Source organism: Narcine bancroftii, chromosome 1 (genome assembly GCF_036971445.1).
Source record: "Narcine bancroftii isolate sNarBan1 chromosome 1, sNarBan1.hap1, whole genome shotgun sequence".
Lineage (NCBI taxonomy): Eukaryota > Metazoa > Chordata > Chondrichthyes > Torpediniformes > Narcinidae > Narcine > Narcine bancroftii.
The window spans coordinates 80,204,546-80,231,693 of NC_091469.1; the positions used below are offsets into that span (position 1 = coordinate 80,204,546).

Sequence of the window (27,148 nt, forward strand, 5' to 3'; positions counted from 1 at the left end):
CACCAGTACCATCTTGCGTGCCAGTGCCCAAAGTTGGCGCCAGTGTTGAATGCACTTTACCGCTGGAGTGGTATTACGGTCAGAATTGAAGAGAAATCGAGTCTGGAGGCTCCATTTGCAAGGTAGGCCAAGATTCTTCTGTAGGAATTAACTGTTTAGTAACAGTTTTCTTTGCTGTTTGAGTTTTAGTCTTCCTCATAGTTGCTTGTAGAATGCTTGAACAATACAATCAACAATTTTTAACACTTTTATATATGTTTTTAATAGTACTGCCAGAGGGAGAATATCCAATAAAGAAATGAAGTAGCACTTTCTCCGTAAATATTTCAAACATATTCTTTTTATCAAACATGAAAGGAAAATGTACAAAGTATATACAAGTAAACCAGAGATAAAATTTTTAAAATTATCACCTGAATTATGATAGCAAAACGATGGATAATTTCAATATTGAATTAAACTATTACAAAGGCAAATTCTTCAATTAATCACTATGATTGGTTGGTATAAATGCATGAAACTTTTGTAGTCATCCTTCTCATACGAAACAATGAATTTAATAGTGAGAACACAGGACAGTAAAAGGCTATAGAGAGTTGTGAAGTCAGCCAGTGCCACCATAAGCCCCTTTTATTCAGCAAACTTGGCGGTATTCCCAGAGACATGACCCGTCTTAGGAAGCCGGCTTGCATATAGACACAGAGCCGAGGAAACCCAGCTCCATGATTCCTTTCACACTGCAAGCCAGCTTCCCAAAACAAAAGAGGAGGGGCGTGTATTGCAGCATCGTCAGTGCCATTGCTGTGCCCTCAAATGGTGGTTTGATAGCCTTGTACATCTGTGCTGTCTTAGAACTCAATCAAAACTTCCGAGTGTCGTAATTGAAAATGATTAAGCAAGTGATGTCATAATCAATAGAGGAACAATCATGTGATCAGAACCATATACAGGGACAATTTGAGGAGAAGCAGGGAGCAGTATAAGCCAGAAAGGTACGGGGCATCATTGCTGTTAACTGTATAATTTGATTCTTTTGAGTCAATTAGGACTGCTGCCTAATGGAAGAATGTGAAAGAGAGAGAGCCCACAGGGGCCCATGTTCTGTGATAATGTCTTCTACAACTCTGATGAAGGTGAGTGGAGTTGTCACTTTTGTATGTCTCAGAGCACTTTTGACTTTGTGCTGGATCTCATTGAGCCTCACCTGAGGCGTAAGACAACAATCTGGCAACAGCCTCTGGAACACCACCTTAGTCTCGCCGAAGCTTTGCAGTGGAATGCAACCCCATGTGGAATTCAATCCATCAGTTGTATTTTTGGTGTCGGTCTCTCCATGGTGTTTGTGTTGGTATGTCAGGTTACTGAAGCATTAGCCCTTTTTCCACTGGAAACTTGTCCCAGGAATTGGTGGCTAATTTACTGGTTAAGGGTCTTGTGGAAAAGGGAAACAATCAGCACACTGGTCTTAAATGATGTAAAATCACACTGGGGATTGAAGGCCTCGACTCTTACTCACAACTCCGGCATCAGCGTCAGTGTGCCGATTATACCAGTGGAAAAAAGACAGGTTGCATCCCTAGACTATTGTTTAAGGAAGACTCTCCTATCCCTGGGTATGACTTGGGATCAATAGGAAAACAGTTTGTGTCCCGCTTAAAAGTGGCCCAGTGGAAACAGTGAAAATGGCTTCTTTAACCGGGATACTGCATGGGCATTTAACTGGGGTACAAGTGGGAAAAGGGCTATTGAGGAGGGCCCTTTCTAAACGTTTTGTTGAACGGCCTAGTGCTGCGTGCCTTCAGCAGACAATTGACGAATTTGCAGAATGGGGGTATCCAATGTATGCTGGTGCCTTCGATGGCACACATATTCCCATCATGGGAAGCACAAGCATACTACAACTGGAAAGGATGGTACTCAATTGTTCTTCAACCTGTGGTTGACCACAAGAGCTGGTAAGAAACTTGGCCTTAGTTAAAATTATCTGTATTTATCAGAATGTGTAAGGTGCTGCATATGTCATTCTATACACTAATCCATTTTATTTTCCAGCTTCACAGATGTGTAAATGGGTTGGCCAGGCCCCACGCTTGATGCTCGAATTTTAGCCAATTCAGCCATCTACAGAAAAGTGGAAGATCAGGGCAGGTACCTCTTCCTACATGAAGCAAGTTAACATACCCCACTTCACTGCAATGTTTGGATCACTTATTATTTCATGTTTTATGGTCACATGTAACGATGTAGTGGGTAATGACAATGAAACATTTAAATGTTAAAGTTATGGAAGGATGAGTGACTACCTCATAGGAGAATTATGACAAGTTCAAGGGTATGTTTCTATCCTTTTATTGTATAGTGATCACTAGAAACCTTTAGTGAACTGATTGTTAATGATTTCAGAGGTTGCATAAATTTTCCTAAATGTACATTTCTCTCCCCACGGAAGTCCAGAACTGTTAGCTGAGTTGAAATCCCTGTCCATCAGATAGGAGTCCCAGTTTAACCCCTCAAGAAGTGGTTGATGAAGGGCTTCACTCACCACCATGAATTCGATTCAACGGCAGTGAAAATTTAATAGGCAATTGAGTTTAGCAAGGATCATGGTTGAGTCTCAAAGAACACTGGAGGTGCCTAGCCAAACGACATCATGTTTATACCACTTTTGCATCTGATTTTGTTGTTGCCTATTGTGTTCTACACAATATGTGAGCTCAACAAGGAACACTTCTTGTCAGTGTGGAACATTGACTTACCCGACTTCCCTGACCTGAACGAGTTGCCTATGAGGGTGTACAAGCACACAGTCATTAGGCTATCCGTGAGGCTATTAGGTCCATTCTGTAAACTAATTCTGTAAAATAATTATGCACATTATGCAAATGTAAATTGATGAGTCCAACAAATTTAATTGTTTAGTAAATGTTTCTGACAAATGTCAAATTCCATAAAATTTAATGCACTTAAAACATGTAACCAGCAATAACAATAACAATATAGTGTTCCAATACAACTGGAATGATGACTACAACCGTGCAAAGTAAGGTGTTAAGGCACAAATCAGAGTGGAGTAATCTTACTTCACTCAAGCAGATGGCAGTAGAAAGAGGCAGAGGAACGTGGTCCAGATGACGCATCTGCCTCATCCATCTGGATGAAGCTGATGTGGTCTTGCAGCAAGGAATGATAATGGCACCTGTGGGACGGAGGTGCACTGAACTGGGGTGAGGGGGCGGCATTTGGTGCTGTGTTGAGGGAGAGGGGCATTGTTGCACAATGGGGGAGTAATTTTGGTAATCAGGTCTTGCAGGAGTGAGGCATGACCCCTCATCTCCTGCTGAATTCCTGCCAGCGCATTTCGGAGACTACTGATCTGCTGCGCCATTCGTGCAGCCCATTCTGCCTGCAGAACATTTCTCCACATCTTCTCCTCATGTTCCTTCTGCCCTTCCACGCACAATGCCATTCCCTTTCCACCTCATCAGTGTCCATGAAAAGCAGCAAATCTTTTATCTGCTTGGAGATGAGCTGCATCTTTGTGGGTTTATCCTTTATCCATCACCTTGGTTGCTGCTAGCTTCCTAGAGGACAACACAACTGAACTTAATGAGATGGGTCATTATAATGACAGATGAGTATGGCGGTAATCACGAACCAAAATATATTTTTACCTGGCTGATTATGAGGCTTATCTTGATCATTTCTGGTGTTCGTGGCATCGGTTTCCAGGGCACTTACATCTCCTCCTGCATTAACACTGCTGCTGACGGCGGGAGATGAACCATGAATGTTTTGAAGTGAAGCTGGATCATCTGTCTCACTACACAGCTCAACAGGGTTGGCAAAGTCGCTGGTCCCCCATACTGAGTGGCACAGGACTACATAGGGCCATTCCAGAAGCCCTCTGCCACTTCAGCTGTTGTGATCAGCGATCTGTTGAAACCTCTTGCAGAGGCTTTTCAATTTTGTGATGTCCTGGGCCTTGCTCCATTCAAAACCCTGGTCCCTTAAATCTCTTAGCTGTGCTCTCAAAAATCAGGCCTTCTTTTACTGTACCTGATTAATCTCATCCTGCGCCCTTAATGTGAAGAGCTCACGGACCTCATTATCACCCCAATTTGAAACCATGATGAATTATTCCATGCTGATCTATCCTGCCTGTCTGTATCCACATGCTATCACAATGCTAAGTTTATTAGTACTGATGAAATCACTAAATTTGAGTTTCCCGAACTTATGTCGGATACTAAAGACATCATCACGACGTCATTAGCCTTTTTTGTTTTGACCCGGCAATATTGCACAGTTGTAGTCATCATTCCAGTTGTATTGAAACTCTTCAATGTTATTGTTATTGCTTTTTACATGTTTTAAGTGCATTAAATTTTCTGAAATTAGACATTTGACAGGTCAACCATTTTAGATAGGTCCCACAGTGCTACGCTCCACCGCTGAGGGTATCCCAATAGAGGATTGAAGACGGGTAAGTCTGGACCACCCAATCCACCTTCAATTTTATTTTTACACAGAGCTCAAAAGCTGGATAAAACCTGGCCTTCAAGCTTTGTGTAAAAGGGGCTAGAGGCATCAGTCTCGATTCCATCAAGGACATCTACAAGAGGCAGTGTCTCAAGAAAGCAGCCTCATTCCTCAAGGACCCTCACACTCAGGTCATGCCCACTTTAACCTGCTACAATCAAGAAGGAGGTACAGGACCCTGAAGATGAACATCCAACATTACCAAATCGTCCTCTTCCCTTCAGCCATCAGGTTTCAGAATGGACGATGATCCACAGATATTACCTCAATTTTTCTTCTTCTTCTGAACCTATTTTTTAAAAATGTAATATATAGCAATTTTGCTATATTTGTAATGCTGCCACAAACAATGAATTTTGTGACATATTCATAACAATAAATTCTGATTCTAATTGGAGCAGTTTTATCTATACAGCGAAAATGCATTTATTAAGAAAACTGATCACATTTAGTTAAACATTGATTTGCCCAATCTTCTAACAGGTTCAAAATTACCCTGAAGGCAAGTCAGGCTCCAGGTATATTAAATATTTGTCAACATGGAAAATCTTTAATACTATTCACACTGCATGCAGCAAAAAAATAGGTGTAATTTGAAATGTCATTCCAAAGCAGTCTGTTTGATGAAATATCATGACTTCCACCAGGACATGCCAGTGGATGAGTTCTGATTTACAGGTGTTAAAAGTTCAACCAACATAACAGATCACAGAAAATATTTATGCCTAAAAATTCAACACCGTCATTAGCACAAAATATGCTGTAAAGTAGAGGCACAATATTCCAATCCAACTACATTTAAAAGCAGAGTACAACCTACTACCACCACAATTTGTGTACTTCCAGGAAAATATATCATATTTTGTGATCTACATAGAAAATATAAACCTCTGTATTGACAGGTTTCAAAGCATGGTCAGGAGAGGCAAAGCAATATACAATACAATCTGAATGAGTGTATAGACATAGAAAGGTCTGGGGAAAGACGTCATGGAGTAAATTGGGAAAATCAAATTGGGTCTGGATCTCAAGAGAGAGAACTTGTACAAAGCTTACAGGATGGCTTTTTAGGGCAGCCTTTTGATGAACCCACTAAGGGAATGGCTGTACTGGATTAGGTGTTGTGTAATGCCCCAGGGGTGATCAGAGATCTTAGAATAAAGGAACTATTAGGGGGGCTAAATTCAATTTGAGATGTATCAAGGAGAAACTAATGTCAGACATGTCACTATTTCAGTGGTGAAAGGGATTTACAGTGGCGTGAGAGAGGAACTGGCCAAAGTAGATTGGAAGGGGGCTCAAGTGGGGAAGACAGCAGAGAAGCAATGAGCAGAGTTTCTTTAAGAAATGAGGAAGATAAATACATACCAAAAAAGAACTATTCAAATGGAAAAATGTCACTAAAGAAGTCAAAGCCAATGTAAAAGCAAAAGAGAAGTTATACAAGGAAGCAAAAATGAGTAGGAAGATAGAGGATTGGGAAGTTTTTATAAACTTGCAGAAGGTAAGTACAAAACTGATAAGGAGGGAAGAGATGAAGTATGAAAGTAGGCTAACGAATAATATCAAAGGGAGAACAAAAAGCTTCTTCAGGTATATAAAGAGTATAAGAGAAGTGAGAGTAGATACAAGACCATTAGAAAATGGCAATGGAGAAATAATTCTTTCACAAGGAGATGGCAGGGGGGCTAATTGAGTATTTTTTACATCTGTCTTCACTGTGGAAGTCCTTAGCAGTGTGCCAGGTGTTGAAGGATATCAGGGAAGAGACGTGAGTATAATTAGTATTTCAAGGGAGATGGTGCTCAGAAAGCTGAATGGTTTAAAGGTAGATAAGTCTCCTGGTCCAGATAGATTGCACCCTCAGGTTCTGAGGAGAAGTAACGGGAGAGATTGTAGAGGCACTATTCAAGAAGGGTGGGGGGAGGCAGCAGAAAGTAAATTGTAGTCTAGTTAGCCTGATGTGAGTGGTTGAGAAAATTTTGGAGCTGATTGTCAAGGATGAGGTTACAGAATATTAGGAGGCACATGACAAGACAGGCCAAGGCCAGCATTGAGGTGAAATCTTGTTTGAGTAACTCAATGGAATTCTTTGAAGAAATAACCAGTAGGGTAGATAAAGGAGATGCACTCGATGCTGTGTATTTGGATTTTCAGAAGGCCTTTGACAAGGTGCAGCACATGAAGCTATTTAACAAGTTAAGAGCCCACGATTTAATCGGATACATTCTAGCCTGTATAAAGCATTGGCTAATTGACAGGAAGCGGAGAATCGGAATACAGGGAACATATTCTAGTTGGATGCTATTTGCTGATGGTGTTCCACTTCTTTCAATCTTCTACATTAATGATTTGTACTACTGAATGAATGACATTATAGTCAAGTTTGCAAATGATATAAAGGTAGGAGCAGGAGCAGGCAGTGTTGAGGAAACAGGGAGACTGCAGAAGGACTTAGACTGATTAGGATAATGGACAGAGAAGTGACAATTGAAATATAATGTCAGAAAGTGTATGTTCATGTATTTTGGTGGAAAAAAATAAATGGGAAGACTATATTCTAACTGTGAGTCCTCATGAAGAATAGCCTGAAGGTAAACTTCCATGTGGAGTTGGTGGTGAAGAAGCCAAATGAAATGAAAGTGGACATTCAATTCAAGAGGGATAGAACATAAGAACAGAAGGTGATGTTGAGGCTTTATAAGGCGCTGGTGAGACCTCACTTGGAATATTGTGAGCAGTTTTGGGTTCCTCATTTAAGTAAGGATCTACTGATATTGGAGAAGGTTCAGAAGCAGTTCACAAGGATGATTCCATAAATAAAAGGGTTATCATATGAGGACAACTCTTGGCCTGTACTCGTTGGAAAGAAAAAGCATTTCAGGTCAAAGGCATTGCCTAAGAACTGAAAAGAAGAGAAAATAAGTTATAAATTGCAGAGAACAATAATAAGTTTGTTCAATATGCACCAAAATTCATACTTGTTGCAACAAAATAGATGCCTCATAGTATATCAATTACATTAAAAAGAGATAACAAAGATGAAAGATAAATAATAATGTCTGAAATGCAGAACGAAAGAAGTGGTAGAACAATAGAACGGTCAGGTCTTTTTTTGTGAAGGAATGGGATGGACATGACAAAGTAAAGATCTCTGATGGGGTAAGGCCAGGATTGCTGTGGGGATAATTGTAGAGGTCATCCAGTCCATTGGTTAATAAGTAAAAATAGAGAGAGAAAGAAAACTAAAGCTATAAAATGAGTGCAGTTAGAAAATGAGAACACAAACACAAACAGACTCTGCTAATGAGAAAAATTACAAAACATTGAAGCAAATAGTTGTCTTCATGTATAAGTGGCAAGTTCTCACTGAAAAAGCAAGTTACCTGAATTTGGAGAGATCCATTTTGTGCAGAAGTTTACATCATGCCCAGGCAGAGAGAGATTTTTTTTTCTTTCAGTTTCCATTGGGCCTTATTAAAACCGAAGGAGCCATAGCCAACTAGATTAGACTTGGAGTGAGAGAAAAGCTAAAAGTAGCAGGCGAATAGAAGCTTAGATTTGTTTTACACACTGAATGAAAGTATTCTATAAAGCAGTTATCCAATCCGCATTTGTTTTCTCCAGTGCGGAGGAGACCACATTTGCCACACTGCATGCAATACATCTTTATAGAATTAGTGTACATTTATCCTTGTTTCATTTTGAAGAACTATTTGGGTCTCCAATGGTGGGAAAGGAACAGTTAAAAGATGAATGCAGTGTCTCCTGCAGTTACATAGGAAGATTTCCTCAGAAGGGAATAGTGGGAATTACAAAAATGATCCTTCAAATTACTGAAAAGGGAGGGAATTGAAGACAGGTCTGGTCATGTAATCTTACTGACGCAGGTAAAAATTGTGAAATGGAGACTGCTGGGATGGAAGTCAAGTCACCTTTATTTATCATTCATACCATGACCACTAATGGCATAGTAAAGATGTGATAGTGTTTCTCCAGAACTATGAAACAGATTTGCACAAGTACAATTAACTAATAAGTCATAATACAATTAAAAAAAACTATGAAAAAAGAATCATGATATACTAGCACAAGTATGTTCTGGGAACTGAGGAGCCAGATGGCTTGGGGATATAAACTGTTGCACAATCTAGATGTGTGGACCCAAATGCTATGATACTTCCTTCCAGATGGCAAAAAGGAGAAATGTCTACAAGAGGGGTGTGTGCGAAGTCCTTGACATGCTTGTAGTATCTTGTAGATGTCCATTGTGGTAGGAAGAGAGACCCCAATTATCTTCTTTGCTGACTCCACTATCCTCTGCAGGGTATTACAGTCTGAGGTGGTACAGTTTCCAAACCAGGCAATGATGCAATTGCTCAGAATACTCTCAATACATCTTCTGTAGAATATAGTGAGAATGGAGGATGAATTTTTCTTAACCTTCGCAGGAAGTAGCCTTACTCTGTCCAAGGGTAGGGGTTTACATTCAGAGGTGCAGGACATAGATGAGATGCAATCAAATATTCTGTCAGCTATGCTGGAGGAGAAGCCATCATTTATGATGTAAGAACACATCTCAAAAGCACCTGTAAGGTTTTTTTCATCAGAGCAAATATAATGGAGGCAGAGGAGCTCAGAAAATGAACTGGAGCACCTACAGAAGGCAGGGCTGCAGATAGATATGGGCTTGTAATGAATAATTAACATGTTCTTTATACAGGTAGACCACCAACTACTAACATTTGGATATAAATATGTAGAAAGCAAAACAATTCAATGGGTAAAATTCCAGTTGGAAATCGACAAATGGGGAAAACCATCCAAAATGCCATTTTACTGACAATAATTAGTTGTTTGCCTTTGGAAGTGTACAACATTCAAAGGTCATGTTCCTTAGACACTAATACTTTGACTGTAATGTTCAACAGTCCTCCTATTGTTTTGTGCTTTGTGGCATGTATTTGAACATTAAGATCTAAGGGGATAAAATGTAAGGTGATGAACTTAGACTTGACCTTAGAACTTAATATAGACTAATTACCCAATATAGGTGCATTGGAAAATATTCCCACTGGAAAGCAGCTAAACAAAGAATACAAGAAGACACACAGTGACGTACAATCTGTCAGAAGAAAGAGGGACAGAGTTAGGGTGAGAAGAGGAGAATAATTCTCCTCCCTAAACCTCAGTGCATGAGGCACAATTGCTTCAGTATGAACATCTTCAATGAAATTAGCCACCTTTTCTAGCCACTGCTACAGCCAAAACTAGTACTTGGTAGCATTGCTACTGTTTATCCATGACAACAAACTTGCATGTGTTGGAATCTTTCCAGACTGCAGCTGCAAATATTTTCAGCATTTGCAATCTCCTGTGTGTCTGCAGATATTAGCAGTGGTTTAGTTTTCTGTCCAGCTGCTTCAGGGGTCACTGATGTGTATTCCAAAAGAGCTGAGTGTGTTATGTTCTCAATGACAAGAAATAAACAGGTAGACAAAAAAAGTTACATTTTGAGGTAAATATGAGCCACAATCTTTTTTGACTGACACAGCAGCCTTGTGGTGGGATCAAATAGCCTAGTCCCACAGTTTATATTCATTTTTGTCAGGGTTGAAGGTCTGTCAAATTATTAAAATTATTATAAAAGTATTGACTGTTCACTCTTTAGTATTCATCATATTTTTGTATCCCAGCTCAGTGTTTAATACAATCATTCCCCAGAGACTGTCCTTGCTGGAATTCAACATCCCTCTCTATAACTGGATTCTGGACTTCCTAACAGAAAGACCAGATTGTCAGCAGAATGTTGAGGTACTGGTGCACCTCAGGGCTGTGTAATCATACGGAGTCTGTCTGGATTGGCAGCAGAATGCCAAGCATGACCATGCTGAGCACTGGTGCACCTTAGGGCTGTGTGCTCATGTAAGGTGATGAACTTAGATTTGACCTTAGAACTTAATATAGACTAATTACCCAATATAGGTGCATTGGAAAATATTCCCACTGGAAAGCACCTTAGGGCTGTGTGCTCATCCCACTCCTGTTCATACAGACCCATGCCTGTAATGCCAGATCCAGCTCCAACGGAGTCATCAAGTTTGCAGGTGACATGACAGCAGTTGGCCTCATCAATGGCAGGAGTATCTGGAAGATGCAGCTTGCGGGGTGGTAAGAATCCTTACAGATTTTGTGACCCCTTTTTAAACAATGATCCCCTGAAATCCCATCAATGAAGAGGGGAATGGAAGGGTGGAAGGTGACCGCAGTGATCCTCTCTACTGCTTTTATGGTCCTGTGGATTGACCTCCGATCCAATACTTTACAGCAACCATACCACACAGCCTCAGCCTTTCAAGGAAGTACAGTCACTGTTGCGCCTTCTTGGCAGGTGAGGAGAAGTAATGTGACAAGATAGGTCATTTCATAAGTGGACACTGAGGAACTTGGTTCTCTCCAATACCAAGCTATTAATGTGTAATGGAGGAAGATCGTCCCTGGTCCCCCTGAAGTCCACAATCATCTCCTTTGCCTTGTCCACATTGAGACTCAGGTTGTTACGCTCATACCATTTCAAGAGATTTTCCATCTCCTCTCTGTAGTGCGACTCATCATTGTTCCTGATGAGGTCAACTACTGTTGTGTCGTCTGCAAACTTGATGATACTGTTAGAGTTGGATCTGGCATTGTAGTCATGGCTGAGGAGCATGAACAGGAGCAGACTGAGCACACAGCCCTGAGGTGTGCCAGTACCTCATTCTGCTGACAACCTGGTCTTTCTGTTAGGAAGTCCGGAATACAGTTACAGAGAAAGGTGTTTATTCACAATGTTTACAGCTTCTCCACTAGCCTCTGGGGTATGCTTTTATTAAATGCCAAATTGAAGTCAATGAACGTATGAGTCATCATTCTCCAAGTGGAGGGACAGGGCTATAGCATCATCAGTGAAATGGTTCCACTGAAATGGGTCCCACATCACTGGAAGGTGCACTTTGATTTGTTCCATTATCAGATGCTTGCAGCTGTTCAAAATGGTGGAGGTCAGTTCCTCTGAGCAGGAGACATTGAGGCCTGTTACTGTCAATCTCTTTGGTACCAGGATATAGTAGCTGCCTTAACCCTTTGGGCTCATGCCCCAGTTTTCAGGGACTACCAACAAGCACGTATAGTCCCATTTTCTGGGACTGGTTTTATACCAGACCACCAGCTGATTCATACTGGTGTTCATACTCTAGTTTACGCATGAACCCAGTCCAGAGTATATATTATGAAAGCTTAAAAATGGCCTGAGTTCAAAGAGTTCAAATCTGCGGGGATGATGGACTGCTGCAATGATGTGTTGAAAATGTCCATGAGGACCTCTGCCAGTTGGTCACCACCGGCCTTCAGTACCTGACTGGGTATGTTGTCTCGTCCCACTGCCTTGTGTAGGTTTATCCTGGATATATATATATCTTTGTATGTTGTGTCTGTGCATGCTTTGCACTGTTCTACACTGTGGACTGAAGAACACTGTTTCGTCAAGTTGTACTGGTACATTCGGATGACAAATAAAATTGAACATGACTTCTTGTCTGCTTCTTTGACCAATAGTGTTCTCACAGAGGCACCATCATGACCTGTGGAAAGTTTGCTGACTTTTAGCAGAGAAAATAGTAGATGGACTTGGAGAAAGCCCTCCGTCAACTCTGGGGTCAAAGCTCCAGCACCAAACTCTTCCTCCTAAGCATGCAGTGCAACAGACTGGCAGATTGATAGGCATGGCAACGACCTTGACTAAGCAGCAGAAATGAGGTCAAAATTTTTATGATCCTATTAGAGAAAGAGATTTATTTTCATCATATTAATTATCACTTCTCCAGAAAACCATCTCAAAAATTCCATGAATTTGTTGGGTGGTCCTTGGAGTACTGCCACATTCACAACAGTTTAAGTGTACCAGGTCTATCTTTCCATAGAAACACAAACACATTGGTTTCTTCTCTGAGATTCCATGAGAGCTGAGATATGAACAATTGAAAACAGTGCTGCAATTGAAACCTCAAACCTGCTAATGGACCACTTTGACCCTCCCTCACATCAATGTATGAAAGAATGGATTCCAAGTTCTGCATAAACTCCTGTGCAAGGTTGACAATTACGTTTTGCATGCCCCTTGACATGAGGTTGATAGCAGAACAGTGTAGAGCTCGTCGAAAGAACCAAAGACTTGTTGATCCAAACCAAGGCTTTTATTAGCAAAAGACAGGAGCTCTTCACAGGTGGCCGACCAGTCCGGAATGATCCGACCTGGCTAGGGACACAAACCTTTAAGGCCCAGACAGTAGGCGTGGCTTAGCTCTCAGCCAATCGCTGTAAGCACAGTCTAGATACAGTAGCTATATACACTATATACATTGGTGATAGATCTGTACTATCACAAACAGCCAATGCACTAAACTTTGCAAAGTGCCTGCTACTCCGCTTTATTCTGTGACCAGTTCCAATTAAGTATTCAACTTACTCCTCAACAGCAGAACTTGTATATATCTTTATTTCCCTGGGAGATGGCACCTTCGCTATTTTTCTCTGCATTTTCCAAGCCCATTGATTTTGAATAAATATTTGATATTGTTGAATTTCTTGCTGCAATTTCTTGTCAAAGGACTTGATGCCTGACAATGAATGGAATAGGTATCTGTATTCATGAAGGGATAACATTCTGACCACAGTAAAAGCAGAGCACCTCTCCTTTCCGTGCAATACACCAAAGTGCTAGAAAAATTCAGCAAGTGATTCAGCATCTATGGGAAGTATAACCAATGTTTCCTATAGATGCTGTGTCACCTGCTGAGTTTTTTCCAGGATTTTTGTGCATTGAGCAACAAACACAGCATCTGCAGACCTCCTGCTTAACGTGTCTCCAACCTTGTGCTTACTTCATCAAAATAGTGCCAAGAATTCATGGCACTTGCTTTTCCCACATTGTGCTATTCTTGAATATCTCCCAGAAAAGAATGAATTTCAGAAAGCCCATGGGCCCTGCAGCAGCTGTAATCTACCTTTCTTTTGTGATGAGTTCATTGATTTAAGTAGTGCAAAGTAGAATTAAGTGATCCTGGTAATTAATAAAAATGGCCCCCACACTAATATAATTAGTCAGCTGATTGCATAATTATTGCTTGTACCAGGAGCAACCAACCCAGAGAAAGTGAGGGTTACAATATCTTGCGGGGAGGGCGGGGTATCAAATTTGATGCACATAATTTTTCAATGTAATAATATGAACAATTATCAAATTCATTCTAATATTGTTGTAAAATTATTGTGATAAGATTGTTTAAGTTCCTCCTACTGCAGGGATAAAACTTCAGGAGGAAACATACTTCCTTGCTCTTTTTTTCAATCTGAAATATATCTTCACCATTTGGAATTAAATTCACCTGGTGGAGAAGATGGATTTTTTTCTTTGGTTATATGTCTGATTCTTCTTTATTTTAAGGCTTTCATTATGCTATCTCACATTCTTTTCTTATCAACAGTAGATTTATACATGCAATAATCTGCACCTTCTAACAAGCAGGAATATATTGCATCTCTGCTGTTATTTCACCCATGTTTCTTTTTTACACATTGCAAATTTCTGCCCATTTATTGAGACGATCAGCTATTTTGAACAAAATTGTGAAAACTGACATCTGATAAACATTGAGTAATACATATTGTGGAGGGCAAAGAGAAAACACAGCTGAATTGGTAACAAAACATGAATATACATTATATCACTGGACCACAAATTTAGATGTGAATGGGTGAGTCATCCGTCGGGAAAATAAGAAATATAAATCATTTACTTGAAATTTGAGTGAGTATTGTTATGTCCCCATCAATCGATGGATTGGGGAAAATAGATCTAATTGGAAGGGTGAGTAACAACACTTAATGAGAAATGCTTCATGCCCAGTACAAATTACAGAGTGGGATGAAAAAGTGATTTTCTTATTTGCCAAAATTAAGGAGAAATTATGTCAGACTATAATTAATTTATAACATGTTTATGACAGAACAGCATTCTTTTCATTAGTTTTTTAGATTCAATGATTCATGAATCATATGATTCATTACATAAGTATAACATCTGATAATCCATTCATGAAAAAAGCTATCATGTGTGAGCCACTTATAATTTGCCATAAAGGCATGATGAAGAGTATAGTTATTAAAAAAATAACCATTGCAAGACTTAACAATATGTTATGTGTTTTTGACTGTTAGATATATTTTGGGATTTTCTCAAAAGTGTGCATTTTTCTCTCCAACAAAATTGCTGCAACTTCTGAGACAATGGCCATTTTTTTTTGCATTTATAACAAGAAATACAACATTTTTATAACTGAGTCATCCAGGGTCACTTCTATCAAAGCAAAGTGGTCCTAAAGAGTCCTAACATTGCCTTCCACTATCTTTTAATTACATCAATATTTCCTTTTCTGGTGGCAAGGATTGTTGTAGCTTTTTAAAGTAAAATTTCCAGTGTGTGGCTAATTTTATCCACAAGTCCTGCATCCAAATAAGAACTGCTCTATGGTTGAAATTTCATTTATTGTCCACAACATCTTCCAGGATGTTATCTTGATTTCACCCAAATTTCTAAGACTGGATGATCTTTGTTTTTAATGCATCTCCTGCATTTATGGCTTCAGGTGGGAAACACATTAATGGAGAGAAATAAATGTTTTATAGTGGAATCATTTCTATAAAGTGACCACATTGTGATAAAGGGATAGGATTTTATGCAAACTTTCTAAAGATTGTGTGGATAATGCAAAAGAAAATGGTAGGCAAAATCACGTTTAATGTTCATGAATGCAACAGGATCTGCAGCTAATATATATCCAGAGTCTGACCAGGTGTCTTTTATAGTGCTTGGAAGCAAGAGCTCTAAAGATTGTCATAGCCAAAGGGTGGTAATGAGGACAAGCTCCCGTTGTTACACAAATTCTCTTCATGGCGTGTGTCTCAAACACCCTCTTACAACCAAGTCCAACTCCTGCCCTTCACGTGTGGCATAGTTCTTATGCCCGGCGGATCTGTCCTCACTGACAGGAGAAGGGGCAAAGGCAGACCACTGGCGCCTTGAAACCTGTTGCTCTGGGCAGATGGGACTCATTAACCAAGGATGGTAACTCATCTAGGAGAGAGAAAACTCTGATTTCAAACCTCTGCTGCCTTGTGAGTATACCTGCTCTTTGGAGTAAGCCCGAGGAAATATCCAGAGTTGATGTCTTGAAGGCAACTGACTGCTGCACCCAGCAGTGACACAGAAATGCCTGTGATGCTGCTGGGACCCTGTATCAACTTTCATCATTCCTTTGGACCTGTTGTTAGGATGGAGGCGGGCTCCCACTGTATGCGCAACAGACGGACCTCCATATCAACTCTGCCCTGGCTTGCACCCTGGAGAGGCCACTCCAACTTTGCTTTACCAGAGGCACAGTATCCATGGTTGACCACGATTGATGGAGGCCAAACATGGAGGGAAGAAAGGAAGCGGATTGCTGGGAACATAGCAGAGCCGTTTACATATTTGTTAGCCACAGATGATGAAATGGAAGACTGGATGAAGTGTCTTAATTTAAGAAGAACACCAGGAATAAGTCAGGGGAAAATACCTTGATTAACTGTACATCAGTGATGGGAAAGATATTGGATGGGATTTATTTCATTTGAAAAGGTAAGGAATAGTCAACATGACTTTTTGCATGGGAAATCATGTCTCAAAAATTTGATGAAATTTTGAAGAGTTGACCAAGAGGATTAATGAGGGCAGGGTAGTTAATGGTGTGTACATAAACTTGAGCAGGCCTTTGCCAAGGTCCTATATGATAGGCCGATCCAGAGGGTGAGATCATATAGTTGAGCTAGCCAATTGGCCACAAAAATGGCTTGTTGATAGAATGTAGAGAGTGATGTTCGATGTATGCTTTTTACTTTGAAGCCATTGAACCAGTGGTGTGTGGCAGTGATCAGCACTGGTTCTTCTGTTGTTTATTATTTTATTATGTATATCAATGATTTGCATGAGAGGGTAGATGGTATAATTAGTAAGTTTGTAGATGACTCTAAAATTGATCGCATAATAGACATTGAAGAAGGTTGTCTAACATTACAAAATGGTATAAAGCAACTGGAAATGTGGGTAAGGGAATAGCAGATGGATTATAACTCAGATAATTATGTAATACATTTTGGGCATGTTGTTTATGGAGAGATCTTCCAGTATTGTTGAATGGAGAGTGCGTAGTTCATTCAAAGTAACAACAGAGATAGACAAGGTGGTGAAGCCAGAAAAAGGCATTCTTCCTTTCATGAACTGAGGCTTTGAGTAGAAGATTTGTGATATAATATTACAGTTGTAAAAAGGTTGGTTAAGTTGCACTGTGTGCAGTTCTAGCTGCCACATGACAGGAAAGATGTGGTTAAGATAGAGTTTGTTGCCTGGGTTCAGGGCTTGAGTAAAGGATAGATTGGATAGGTTGTACTTGACAATGCTGGAGCAAAAGAGATGACATGATGGAAGTATATAAAATTATGAAAAGCATAGATAGGGCAGATAGCCAGAGCTTTTTCCTCATGGTAGCAATGTCCAAAACTTGGTTTAATGTGAGAGACAGAAGTTTAAAGAGGAACTGAGGAGTAAATTCTTATTGAAAATTTTATTTATAGTTTTACACACGTATTAATTGAACATTATAGGGGAAAAATCCTCCCCTTTTACAGATTTTTGTTTGCTGAGCTCCCTTTTTCCTCCCCCCCTTTCTTTCCCTACTACCCCAACACCACCCCCCCCCCATCATTTACCCTGCTTCTCATTCAACCCAAACAAAAAAAACAATTATTAAAAATAATAATATGAATATTTAAGGGAATGAAAGAGGAAAAAAAGGGGGGAAAAGTAGCTGGCAGGGGTGGAATATCTGCAGGACATAACCTTGTTCCTGCTGGGAGACATTATGGAAGTGTGTCCAAGGTTGTTGAAACATCAAATTCTATTTGTGAAGGTCAGCTTGGCTGTGGCCAGGAGATGCATAATAGTTACCTGGAAATCTGATTCTCAGCTATGCATAGCAAGATGGAACATGGATATGCAGAGCTGTGTTCTCCTGGAGAAAATTACTTATAACTTAAGGGGGAGATATAGCGCATTTGTTGAGATATGGCAGCCATACCTGTGGCATGTCAAAACACAGGTGTGATTAGCCTCCCCACAGCCTTTCTCAACAGGGACAATTTGATCTCACAAGCCCTGAAACACTGAAAGCAAGTTCTTCACAGAAGAACTTTGGAGTGAGTTGCCAAGGAGATAATGAAGACAAGACATGTATCAACATTTAAAAGATATACAAAAATGATGGTGGAACTCAGCATTTCACACAGTTTCAATGGAAAACAATAGACAGTCAATGTTTTAGGCCAGAAGCCTTCATCAGGAATGCCGAGTTAAGATAACAGATGGAGAACAGTGCAAAAGGCTCTCACAGAACCTGCTTCAAAGAGAGGTTGAAAACATCTTCAGCCAAATGGAAGTAATAAACACTATGTGATACATGGGAATTAGTACAATATACAACAGTTTTGGAGGAACCCAGCAACCATGGAAAGCAAAAGATTGAGAAGGATAGATGGAGGAGCAGTTAATGGGCAGGATCAGTTGTATTAAGATGAAAGTGATGCCAAAACTGCAATATTTTTTTTCAATCCTTGTCCATTATTATACCATCAAGATATTCTTAGAGCACTTAACAAGCATGTCAGACAATTTAGATAGAATTCTAAGATGCCACGAGTTTCCATGTAAAACCTTAATTGGAATTATTCATTGGGTGGACAATAAACCAATTTAAAAAATATTATTTGACTGCAGAATCAAAATTTATAGCACCTTTTTTTGAGAGAGGGGATATACTGATTAGGCTCAAATTGGACTACACATGGCAGGTGAGAAGATAGCAGAAGATTTCATTAACAAATGTTATATTAAATTATTGTCTGGAAAGACAAATAATCCCAATCTAAAACACATATTTGGATATGGTAACAAATTAATAAATCTATAGGTCCAAAAGTGGGGTTATTTAAAAAAAAACCCTTATATCAAAATGAGTTAATACTAATGACATTAGGAAATAAAATCCCAGACACTTGGCTCCGTAAAGGGATCAAGTGTATCAAGGATTGTTATAAACAAGGGCAATTTATAACATTTGAACAGCTAAAAACTAGATATGATTTATCAAATAGAATCTGCAATCTTCAAATAAGATCTCTTTTAAGAGATAGTTTAGGACCAGCCATGACCCTGCCAATATGTAGTGACCCTACTAATGTGTAGTGACATAGAGGCTCCTCTTTGAAAGGGAATCACAAGTAAATTTATTTCTAAGATGTATTTCCTATTTAAGAGCAATAGCCCGAAACTGGGCTTATGGTGGGAGACGGACTTGGGGAAAAGGAAAAGGATTCAAGAACAATATTGATTAAAATTGTAATCTGATAATATGACATCATTAATTAATATCAGATATAGATTATATTCACCAATTATACCGTACACTGCAAAAATTACACAGTTTTAAATCTGAAATTCCCGACTCGTGTTTTAGGTGTGGTATTGAGGTTGGAACATTTATACATTGAACCTGGCTATGCATGAAAGTAGGATCCTTTTGGTATGATTTGGCAGAAATTTTGACAAAATTATCAAAGTAGATTTTCCATTGAAACCAGAACTGTATTTATTGAGCATCTTATGGTTATTGGCACAAAACTATCAAAGAATCAAATACAGTTCGTGAGGTTTGCACTAGCGGTAGTCAGGAGATGTATAGGTGTTACATGGAAGTCCAACTCCCCCCTACTTATTACTCACTGGAATATGGAAATGTAAAGTTGTGTCCCCCTGGAAAAGATCATTTAAAATCTTAGAAAGAAATATGTCACGTTTGTTAAAATATTAAAACCTTATTTGAATCATACTGACTTAAGGATATAATAGGCTCAAACATCCCTTCTTTTTTGGACATTTCTTTTTGTTTATGTTAGCAGTTCAGAGAGGCGTGAGATTTGGGTAATCATATGAGATTGTAATTTAAAAATACTATTTATATGATGTATGTAATAATGTTCTATATGAGTCTTGGAAAAATTAAAATAAAATATTCAAACAAAAAAAAACCATGGAAAGCAATGGGTAGTCAACATTTTGAGCCAGAACCCTTCATCAGGAAGGCCTTTAAGACATATCTGGACAGGTTGTTGATGAGCAAGGTATAGAGAGATATAAAATTAATGCAGTAAGTAGGATTGGTATGAATAGGTATGACAGTTGGCATCAATGCAGTGAGCTGAACAGCTAATTTATAACTGTTCAATTCTACGACTCCAATTGGTGATAAAACAAGCAATATCTTGCATGACGCTTGGCAGGATGGGTATGCAGCCAAATGATGTGGATGCCAGAAGGTTTCCTTGCATGGAATATTAGGCAAGTTCCTCACAGCTTTCTCTGACAGAAAATCATTTTATAGGGAGTATCCTCAGGACTCAGAGACATAAACGATAGAAAGGATGGCACGGTTAATAGCAGATTGCTATTACAGCACTAGCAACTCAGGTGTAATCTGATGCTGTCTGAAAGACGTTTGTACATTCTCTATGTGTCTGTGTGGCTTTCCTCCAGGAGGTCCAGTTTTGTCCCTTCAAAAACATGTGGGATTTGCAGGCTAATTGGTATATTTGGAGGGTACAGACTTGTGGGCTGGGAAGGCCAGTTACTGTGTGGTATGTCCAAATTTTAAAATTGAAACCATAAGATGCTTTGTATCTGGTTGGCAGAGATTTCTTTTGTGTTTTACCATTATAATTTCAAAATATATTTTTAAATCTTATTATTTTTAAAATATCAAGATAGTAAGAATTGGTCCAAAACCTTTAATTACTGCTGTGTTATATTGATGCAGAAAATACTGCAATCAAAACACTTTAGATCTTGTTAGCCTACAGAGCAACCTGCTTCTCATTCAAAGTAGACACGTGGTAAAAAGCTCAGGGCCAATCCAGCAGAAAATACTGAGTATTCATTTAAACATGTTTTGCATGAAATCTATACTTTAATGAGGTTAAGACACAAGGGGTTAGATTTTCGTCTTCAGTGTTTGTGATGCAGGGCTGTGCTTGTTGGGAGAGTATATTGGGAACTCACCCTCATAACCTAAGAACTTTTCATCCATTAATGTTGATAGATTGAAAATCATAAGGGGGCATGCACTCAATTTCCTCATATTCACTCTCAGCAGGAGAAGCTCTGTGCTGGGAGTGATAAATTTTAGCATGAAATGGGTGCAAGTAATTCAGTTCATAAAACTCAACAGTCTGCAGAATTGAAGCTCAATAGGTTGCACTCCCAATTCCACAGTTCCCTTGTGTAAATGATGCTGATACTATTCTCGTACACAACATCAAAACAATCGACCACACAATAATCTTTACAGCCCAACTAGAGGGAAGAGACTTTCATCCCTTCAGTTTGAGCTGATTTTTATTTCAGATCCCAAAGATGAAATGATAATGAGCAAATTAGCTAAACCAATTATCTGTTTGTTAATGAATATATCAGATATAGCTATACTTGTTATACCCTTTAGAATTCTCTGTTGTGAAGCTCCCAGTCTCTGGATTAAATTTATTTTCAAATTTTATATTCTATTATAGGGTATTCACCTGTCTCAGGCCTATATTTATATTCTCAGCTATAATTGTCCTTGTTATAAGCTATTATTTTACAGACAATATCATGCTAAATTAAAAGGGATTCATCAAAACAACACTTCACTGGAATATGCAAAATGCTTTGCTATCAAGTACTGTTATTCTAAATATCAAGTGTGCTTAGAATGAAACCTTTTAACGTGCCAATGTCATTTTCAGGATTTGTTATGGATATAGGCAGTCAAAACATACACAACAACAGGAACACAATTCCTACAATCCATTCATGTAATTGCTTCACCATGCTAATGTTACATATTTGTCTTTTGAGTTTCTTTGCCTGTACCATTCATTGAATAGCCTAATGAAAACAATAGTTTTGCCTTTCACCCTGACCCAAAAGTTAGACAAAATTCCATGTTAAAATGTCATCAATGATAACAAATAAATAATTTTTACCCTTCCAAGCACCAGTATGTTTCACTACATTTTCAAGGAAATATAATGGTGCATTGATATTGTACCCCAGTAGTCCTCTACCTTTTTCTTTCCACTCACAAATTCCACTTTATAAGTATTGCCTATGCCATAGGTCCTCTGTGATTGGTAAGGGATTGCCTAAGGTGTAATGTGGATGGAAAGAAAAAGGCTGAAAACCACTGTTTTAATTTTACCTAATTGACTCGTTATGTGCATGGTTTCATAACTCCAAAGGAAATGAGCCAATGACAATTTTTCTCAAGCAAATATTTCAGAATCAATTGGGTCTAGAGCAGTGAACCTCCCCTTCCTACCAACATACCACCTTAAGCAATCCCTTACTAATCACAGAGCACCGATGGCATAGGGATTATTTAATGTAGTATGTGAGTGGAAAGAAAAAGGTTGAGAACCACTGTTGTACCCAATGAAAATGCTACTGGTATGAAATATTCATAACAGCAGTAATGTGCAAAACCTTGCAGGATTTTAGGTTGGCAGTAATTACTCATTAGAATTGTAAAAATATTCATGAGAACTGATTGCATTGAATCTTTTCCATTTTTTTCAAAAACTTATTTTTACCATTAAAATGATTGAGTATAAGAAACAACATAAGCAGCTTTTTATTTATACTTCTAACAAAAGAAGTTTAAAAAGGTGTTTACAGACACCTCAGTTATCCTAATTATTCAAAACAGGTCGGTGTTACACTTCCCAAAAAGAAGTACTGGCCCATTAGTCAGATCAAAGAGTGTGGATGTGTCATGCCTTTAAGAATTATAATGTTCAGTCTAACAGTTGTATTCATTAAAATAATAGGTTGTAGTGTTAGAGAAAGGACCATTTTTCATTCTGCAATCAATGCCTCTGTGCTAAGGTTAGCCATGTGACACACATACATTCACAAATAAATGGATCAACATAAAATTTCCATTCTACTTGTAGTTCATCTGCCAATGTTAATTCATTTTACCTGTATGTATTTGTTTCATGTTGGATTGCAGACTCAAAAAAGAAAATCGAAGACAATGGGCAGAAACAAGAATCTGGTGCATTGAAATAGTGAATAAATGAATTTGGTACATATTTCTTTCAGGCTATAGAATTGAACAAATGATGGTTGTAGTGAAAATCGATCATAACAGCAGAAGAAACAAAGGCAGGAGTACACTACTCAGCCCTATAGTTTGCTCTGACATTGAATCAAACCGGGGAGATCCACTATTTGCCACAAAACCATTTTTCCAGCTCTCACCCCATTCCCCTTGACTCCCCTGTAGTTTAAATATCTGTAAATCTCTGCCTTGTCTCTGTCTCCATGGCTCTCTGCTATAGAGAAATCTAAAGATTTGTGATACACGAACAATCAAAATACCTCCTCGCCTTCATCTAAAATCCTAATTTTGAAATAATGCCCTATCATTCTAAATACTCACAGGAGAAATATCAACATCCATCCTGTGGATCTTCCTCAGAATCTTGCATTTTTAATAAGACAACTAGCTTTCGTCTGTACTTAACGAGGCTCTGATAGTTCAGTGATTAGAGCACTTGTCTTGTAAACCAGTGGTCGCAAGTTTGTTCCTCTCTGGAGCCTTATTTCTGTGAGCGGCTCTGGACAAAGTGGTGACTTTGACTTCCTTACAGTAGACAAAATTAAATAATTTCATGCATGTAGCATTATGTGACAATAATGGAATATTAACCTCAATAAGCATAAGCTAAATATGCTCATCCTTTCTCCTTAGCAAAACTCCAACAGTCCAGAAATTAATCAAGTGAATCTTTTGAGCACTTTCTCAAATATATGTACATTCTTCTTTCATCTGGAAATCAATGCTGCCCAGCACACCAGATGCAATCTGTAAAGCATCTGTAATGATTTATCAAAATTCCCAAAATTTAAGCACCATGCCCCTGACAGTAAATTCTAATTGCTTGCTGTAACTACATTCTATTTTTGGGGTCCATGGATCCCCCTGTACTGCAACATTTTACTCATCTCACCCTGCTTAAGTAATCATTTGCTTTCCTTTAGTCCTTCCAAAATGATAACTTTTCATCTCCACACATTGTATTCAGTTTACTTATATCTTTCACACTCATTTAACCCAACCATATCTCTTTGAAGGGTCTTTTTTATCCAATCAACTAACTAACCTAAGAACTTTTGCATCATCAGCCAATTTTGGCTACTGTAGATCATACATAATTGATGTTCCAGTACTGATCCTAATGATATTCCTCTGCTTATTCATTGTTAATCCAAAAATGGTCAATTTTTGCTGATTTTCCTTTCTTCGTACCATTACATTTCAACATATCACCTATTATTCCATACGCTCGTAACGTGTATGGTTATTTATCAGCCAGAAACTCACCAAATACCTTCCTAGAATCCAAATACACTGCACTTCCTAATTCCTCTTTGTCCATTGTGATTCCTAATCCCTAAACTGCTGCAACAAATGGACGAAAAATTATTTCCATTTCATTAAATTATGTTGATTCTGCTTGATTGTCTTATGATTTTGTTTTAAATCTCTTACTTTTACCTTCTTAATAATTCCCACTTACAGATCAACATCAAATCTGAAATAAAAACACAAAATGCTAAACTGCATTTAACAGGTGCCACAGATGCTGATTTACAATTGACCATTCAATTCAATTCCACTTCTCTTCCAGGAATCCCAGTCTTGAAGAATTTGTGCTTCCCTTTCCAACAGGATGTCCATCTATGCCTTTTGCCTTGCTCAGTCTCAGTGGTTTCTGTTTCCTCCCCTAATTTCCTTTCCATGTTTTCTCCATCCTCCTTCCACAGATGCTGCCTGACCTTCTTAGTGTTTCCAGCATTTTTATCCCAATCACTGATGTTGGGCTCAAGTTTCCTGTTGTCTTTGACTTTCCTACCTTGTATCTAATCCTGTTAGTTCATTTCATAATCCAGGGAATAAAGATGGATTTTAATTAACGCTATCAGCATTACTCTGCAGCCATTAAAAAAAGCACAACCTTTATTTGGATTGAACAAGATAACTGAAATTCTTAAAACATTTGAAGCTCACCTTCTAAAGTGAATTATGGATACTAAGATTAACTTTTTAATATTTGCCCATCGTGATTTGAGTTTAAGTACAGTGAATGTTAAGTTCTATATACAAGTAACTGTTTTTACCTAACAAAAATATATTTCAAAACACAGAGCAGAGAACTTAGAGATCAATATGGATCACCAGGTTTTGAAATTGAAATATATCCTTGTTTGAAGGCAAACTCAAGGGAAATCCTGGTGGCAAGATTATTGAAATTACACAAGAATATAAAACATTCTTGACCCACAATAAATAACTCAAGAGGCGAAGGCTGAGTCACTGATCTACAGGCTATTGTGAATAATGGACAAGAACCTCATCCTGTGCCATGACTTGGGTGATCTGGAGATGGATCATTATACAAGATCAAAAGAGGGAGGGGGGTCACAGGTCGAGGCAGAGCCAGGTTATCAGGAATGCAGCAGTTCACCACAATTCTATATAAAAAAATAATGTTGGTAATACTCAGCAGGCCAGGCAGCAGATGTGAAGAGAAAAGATGAATAAATATATGAGGTCAGGGAGAGAGGAAAGAACAAAGCTGAAGACTGAAATAGAGTGGAAAATGATAAATAGTGTTTGAGAGTGTTAGCTAATAAAGCCAAGAGGACATTTGTGCACAGATTGATTACTTGAAATTGTCAAAGGAACTTGAAATGAATGTTAGAAAATTGGAATTTAAAAAGTTTGAGATGCTCATTTATCTGGTTATTGACCTCAGTTGTTCAATATATGTAATATGCAGATATGAATGCAAGTGAACTCATAAGAACACTGTATATTATGGGGTATAACTTTTTTCATGTTTTTCTTGTTTCTTATATAATATAGAAGGCATTTGTCCAATTGAGACTAAGGTAGCTACAAAACAATAAACTGTCTACAAGCCGATTCTCCCAATTTCCATTAATTCTATCAGGAGCCCAGGTTCAATTTGCAGTACCCAGGGTATCAACCATGCTTCAGGATGTGAGAGGATAATAGACTAAACAGAAGAAACCCTTGCATTTGAAGGAAGAATGAGCAAATATCACATTTAGATGGTAAACAATCAAGTGCTGACTTTTTTCAAAAATGGATATAAAGAATATGAGAAGTAAAAGCACAAGTTGTACCACACAGAAATGGGCCTTCAGCCTACCTTGTGAAATCTCATCCTTTTACTTGTCTCCACTAATCTCACCTTTGATCGGCATCCTTCCATGCTTTGCCCATTTATTCTATGTGCCTGTCTAAATGTTACTTAAATGTAGTAACTGTATTTGATTCCACCACCTCCAGATATCAATCACTCACTGTGTAAAATAATAATTGCCCTCAATCCCTTTTAAACTTATTTCTATCATTTTAAACTGTTGCCCTTATGTATTTCTACCACTTCTAGTATTTTCTGTTATATTTAAAATTTACAGCATCTGAAATTTGCTTCCCCTCTCAAATAACTAGCTTTGATGTTGGAGAAATAATTGTCTTGCCTTCCATGCATGGTGTGCTCTCGGGAATAGTGGGCTGTGTTTTGAGGAGATGCTTCCATGATCTTACACAAAATATCAAGATGTTAAATATAGCTTCAGATGTTACATTTCTCCAAATAATAATCCAGGAAACGAAAGGCAAGTAAATCCACATCATTAGTAGGCAATCTTTTGGAAAAGCTACTTTGGGATAGGATTGATGCAAATTTGGAAAGTCATTGTCAGATTAGGATGAGTCAATACGGCTCTGTACCTCAGGTCATTTTTACCAATTTGATTAATTTCTTTGATGAGATGACAAAGATAGTTGATAGGAATTTGACAAGGATCTTGTGGTTGGCTAATTCAGAAGTGCTGATGCATGGATTCCCTTGTGAATTGATTATTTAGGGATGAAGTTAACCAGCTCATTTAAGACAGAGGATAGTGACAGAGGTCTGATATTTAGGCTGGAAGCCTGTGACCCATGGTGTTCTCCAAGGATCACTGATGGAATCCCTGTTGTTTGTGATATACATAATGATTTGAATGAAAAAGGTAGGTGAGTGGGGGGAAATGAATTTGCAGATGATACAAAGATTAGTGGAGTTGTGAACAGAGCTGAAAGTTAACAATGGATATAAACCAGTTTCTGATATGGGCAGAGAAATGATAGATGAAATCAGAAAAGTGTGAGCAACATGCAAGGGGACTGTGTACAGTTCATGGCTGGATTCTTAAAAGTATTGATGTCAAGAGGGATCTAGTGATCCAGGTCTAGCATGCATTTAATGTGGGCATGCAAGTCTATAGGGTGGAAAAGAAGACGTA

The 27,148-nt window shown here is 38.5% G+C and overlaps 1 long non-coding RNA gene across 4 annotated transcripts in view; it reads left to right on the forward strand.

Annotated features, from left to right (window-relative positions):
• Nucleotides 1-948: 948 nt before the first annotated feature.
• Nucleotides 949-27,148, forward strand: part of LOC138738916 (uncharacterized) — a 215,182-nt gene continuing 188,982 nt past the window's right edge. For 3 of the 4 annotated variants that reach the window (XR_011341902.1, XR_011341892.1, XR_011341874.1), the window contains exons 1-2: nucleotides 949-1,133; nucleotides 2,053-2,148. This is a non-coding gene — a long non-coding RNA (uncharacterized lncRNA). Of the gene's footprint in view, nucleotides 1,134-2,052; nucleotides 2,149-4,529; nucleotides 4,887-27,148 lie in introns of those variants that run through there. The other variant, XR_011341911.1, reaches the window with a different exon arrangement.